This window comes from Oncorhynchus kisutch, linkage group LG18 (genome assembly GCF_002021735.2).
Source record: "Oncorhynchus kisutch isolate 150728-3 linkage group LG18, Okis_V2, whole genome shotgun sequence".
Taxonomy (NCBI): Eukaryota; Metazoa; Chordata; class Actinopteri; order Salmoniformes; family Salmonidae; genus Oncorhynchus; species Oncorhynchus kisutch.
In genome coordinates, this window is record NC_034191.2 from 5,062,605 (window position 1) to 5,067,604 (window position 5,000).

General features: G+C 48.7%; 1 pseudogene; it reads left to right on the forward strand.

The window, feature by feature from the left end:
- LOC109884303 (ryanodine receptor 1-like) overlaps positions 1 to 5,000 on the forward strand; it is a 47,439-nt pseudogene that overhangs the window by 3,886 nt on the left and 38,553 nt on the right.

Here is a 5,000-nt window from a genome sequence, read left to right on the forward strand (position 1 = left end):
CACTGTCCTCTGTGTAGAACCAGCTGGAACCCCCACACTGTCCTCTGTGTTAGAAACCAGATGGGACCCCCCCCCCCCACACTGTCCTCTGTGTAGAACCAGCTGGGACCACCAGCTGGGACCCCCCCCCCCCACACTGTCCTCTGTGTAAGAACCAGCTGGGACACCCCCCCTACACTGTCCTCTGTGTAGAAACCAGCTGGGACACCCCCCCTACACTGTCCTCTGTGTTGTAGAACCAGCTGGGACACCCCCCCTACACTGTCCTCTGTGTTAGAACCAGCTGGGACACCCCCCCTACACTGTCCTCTGTGTAGAACCAGCTGGGACACCCCCCCTACACTGTCCTCTGTGTAGAACCAGCTGGGACCCCCACAGTGTCTAGATGTGCCAAGCTTATAGAGACAAACCCCAAGAGACTTGCAGCTGTAATTGCTGCAAAAGGTGGCTCTAACAAAGTATTGACTTTGCGGGGTGAATAGTTATGCACACTCAAGTTTCCAGTTTTCTGTGTCTTATTTCTTGTTTGTTTCACAATCCAAAATATTTGGCATCTTCAAGGTGGTAGGCTTGTTGTGTAAATCAAATGATACAACCCCCCCCCCCCCCCAAAAAAAATAGTTTCGCAAGCCACTGTACACTGTGATTTGGTTCCCTTGTCTTTCCACCACACCAACACTCACTGAGTTTGTGGAGTTCAATAGATCTGTATTGCATGACTGTGTGACTTTGTGTTTGATATACAGAGGTAATTCTCTTCCATTTGTTTCTCTGTATTTCTGTGTTATCTCTATCTCTGTCACAGAAGATGATGTTGTCCTCTGTGAAAACTCTTAACAATGTCACATCATTCTCTGTCCTCTCCACTGTCATGATCATACTGTCACAACCATTTCAATGTCACATCATTCTCTGTCCTCTCCACTGTCACAACCATTTCAATGTCACATCATTCTCTGTCCTCTCCACTGTCATGACCATTTCAATGTCACATTATTGATGGTTGACGTGTGTGTGTTTAAATCCCTGGTTGTTGGCCAAGTTCCTGTGCTCTGTGTGTGTGTGTGTGTGTGTGTGTGTGTGTGTGTGTGTGTGTGTGGTGTGTGTGTGTGTTGCGTGTACGTGTGTGTTGAGGAGGGAGCAGATAAAACCAAAGCTGTGGTCAGTACTATAGTATTGAAGGCTGGAAGGCTCTGGCTCCTCCCCCTATATGGCTTTGCCCCCTAACAAGCTCCTCCCTTTCCCCATATATGGCTCCTCACCCTATCTGGCTCCTCCTCCCTTTCCTCCTGACTGGCTCTTCCCTTTCCCCCTATGCGCAATTTGAAGATGTTAGAATAACTGTCCACATTTACTTTTCCTCAGCCAACAAGATGAGTAATGAACATAGCCTATGTCAATCTAGGCTCTGGCTCCTCCCCCTATATGGCTTTGCCCCCTAACAAGCTCCTCCCTTTCCCCACATATGGCTACTCCCCCTGTCTGGCACCTCCCTTTCCCCCTGTCTGGCTCCTCCCCCTGACTGCCTTCTCTCTTTCCTCCTGTCTGACTCCTCCCTTTCTCCATCTGCCGTCCGTCTGTCCGCTGGCCAGTGGACAGGGACTAACGGACGATCTGTCTGAGGTCTTTGTGGTTTAGCTACTAACCTGCTAACGAGGGTAGAGAGTGATACTGTGGTTATACTTACGCACGCACGCACACACACACACACACACACACACACACACACACACACACACACACACACACACACACACACACACACACACATTGTTACCAGGCCTAATCCTTCATTTTAAACTCTTCTTATTCATCCTTGCTTTCTCAGTCAAACAACAATCGACACTGTATTTACACACTCCAATACACTTATAAACAAACAACAACACTCCCATCCTGTTGACCCCCTGTTGACCTCCTGTTGACCCCCTGTTGACCTCTGTTGACCCCCTGTTGACCCCCTGTTGACCACCTGTAGACCTCCTGTTGACCTCCTGTTGACCCCCTGTTGACCCCCTGTTGACCTCCTGTGACCCCCTGTTGACCTTCTGTTGACCCCCTGTTGACCCCCAGTTGACCCCCTGTTGACCCCCTGTTGACCCCCTGTTGACCCCCTGTTGACCTCCTGTTGACCCCCTGTTGACCACCTGTAGACCTCCTGTTGACCCCTGTTGACCTTCTGTTGACCCCCTGTTGACCCCCAGTTGACCCCTGTTGACTGCCAGTTGACCCCCTGTTGTGTTCCTGTTGACCCCCTGTTGACCACCTGTTGACCTCCTGTTGACCTCCTGTTGACTCCCTGTTGACCCCCTGTTGACCACCTGTTGACCTCCTGTTGACCTCCTGTTGACCTCCTGTTGACCCCCAGTTGACCCCCAGTTGACTCCCTGTTGACCCCCTGTTGACCACCTGTTGACCTCTTGTTGACCTCCTGTTGACCCCCAGTTGACCCCCAGTTGACTCCCTGTTGACCTCCTGTTGACCACCTGTTGACCACCTGTTGACCTCCTGTTGACCTCCTGTTGACCCCCAGTTGACTCCCTGTTGACCCCCTGTTGACCACCTGTTGACCTCCTGTTGACCTCCTGTTGACCACCTGTTGACCTCCTGTTGACCCCCTGTTGACCCCCTGTTGACCACCAGTTGACCCCCTGTTGACCCCTTGTTGACTGCCAGTTGACCCCCTGTTGTGTTCCTGTGGCCAGATGAGAAGGTGATGGCAGATGATGAGTTTACCTGTGACCTGTTCCGCTTCCTGCAGCTGCTCTGTGAGGGACACAACAACGGTGAGTGACACGTTCCAATGTGCCATCACATGACAATCTAAACAGGTATGTTATGACTTTAAAGGCCAAACTGATCCTATATCTTATACAGGTCTATTATGATATTAAAGGCTAAACTGATCCTATATCTTATACAGTCTATTATGATATTAAAGGCTAAACTGATCCTATATCTTATACAGGTCTATTATGATATTAAAGGCTAAACTGATCCTATATCTTATACAGGTCTACACACCTGGTGTGATCCTGTTATCTCTGTCAAAGCTACACCTGGTGTGATCCTGTTATCTCTGTCAAAGCTACACCTGGTGTGATCCTGTTTATCTCTGTCAAAGCTACACCTGGTGTGATCCTGTTATCTCTGTCAAAGCTACACCTGGTGTGATCCTGTTATCTCTGTCAAAGCTACACCTGGTGTGATCCTGTTATCTCTGTCAAAGCTACACCTGGTGTGATCCTGTTATCTTTTCCCAAGCTACACCTGGTGTGATCCTGTTATCTTTTCCCAAGCGACACCTGGTGTGATCCTGTTATCTTTCCCCAAGCGACACCTGGTGTGATCCTGTTATCTCTGATCAAGCTACACCTGGTCTGATCCTGTTATCTCTGATCAAGCTACACCTGGTGTGATCCTGTTATCTCTGATCAAGCTACACCTGGTGCGATCCTGTTATCTTTTCCCAAGCGACACCTGGTGTGATCCTGTTATCTCTGTCAAAACTACACCTGGTGTGATCCTGTTATCTCTGTCAAAGCTACACCTGGTGTGATCCTGTTATCTCTGTCAAAGCTACACCTGGTGTGATCCTGTTATCTTTTCCCAAGCTACACCTGGTGTGATCCTGTTATCTTTTCCCAAGCGACACCTGGTGTGATCCTGTTATCTTTTCCCAAGCGACACCTGGTGTGATCCTGTTATCTCTGTCAAAGCTACACCTGGTGTGATCCTGTTATCTCTGTCAAAGCTACACCTGGTGTGATCCTGTCATCTCTGATCAAGCTACACCTGGTGTGATCCTGTCATCTCTGATCAAGCTACACCTGGTGTGATCCTGTCATCTCTGATCAAGCTACACCTGGTGTGATCCTGTTATCTTTTCCCAAGCGACACCTGTAGTGATCCTGTTATCTCTGTCAAAGCTACACCTGGTGTGATCCTGTTATCTCTGTCAAAGCTACACCTGGTGTGATCCTGTTATCTACTCCCAAGCTACACATGGTGTGATCCTGTTATCTACTCCCAAGCTACACCTGGTGTGATCCTGTTATCTCTGTCAAAGCTACACCTGGTGTGATCCTGTTATCTCTGTCAAAGCTACACCTGGTGTGATCCTGTTATCTCTGTCAAAGCTACACCTGGTGTGATCCTGTTATCTCTGTCAAAGCTACATCTGGTGTGATCCTGTTATCTCTGTCAAAGCTTACACCTGGTGTGATCCTGTTATCTCTGCCAAAGCTACACCTGGTGTGATCCTGTTATCTCTGTCAAAGCTACACATGGTGTGATCCTGTTATCTACTCCCAAGCTACACCTGGTGTGATCCTGTTATCTACTCCCAAGCTACACATGGTGTGATCCTGTTATCTACTCCCAAGCTACACATGGTGTGATCCTGTTATCTACTCCCAAGCTACACATGGTGTGATCCTGTTATCTACTCCCAAGCTACACATGGTGTGATCCTGTTATCTACTCCCAAGCTACACATGGTGTGATCCTGTTATCTACTCCCAAGCTACACCTGGTGTGATCCTGTTATCTACTCCCAAGCTAACATGGTGTGATCCTGTTATCTACTCCCAAGCTACACCTGGTGTGATCCTGTTATTCTACTCCCAAGCTACACCTGGTGTGATCCTGTTATCTACTCCCAAGCTACACATGGTGTGATCCTGTTATCTCTGTCAAAGCTACACCTGGTGTGATCCTGTTATCCACTCCCAAGCTTACACCTGGTGTGATCCTGTTACCTACTCCCAAGCTACACCTGGTGTGCTCCTGTTATCTACTCCCAAGCTACACATGGTGTGATCCTGTTATCTCTGTCAAAGCTACACATGGTGTGATCCTGTTATCTACTCCCAAGCTACACCTGGTGTGATCCTGTTATCTACTCCCAAGCTACACCTGGTGTGATCCTGTTATCTACTCCCAAGCTACACATGGTGTGATCCTGTTATCTACTCCCAAGCTACACATGGTGTGATCCT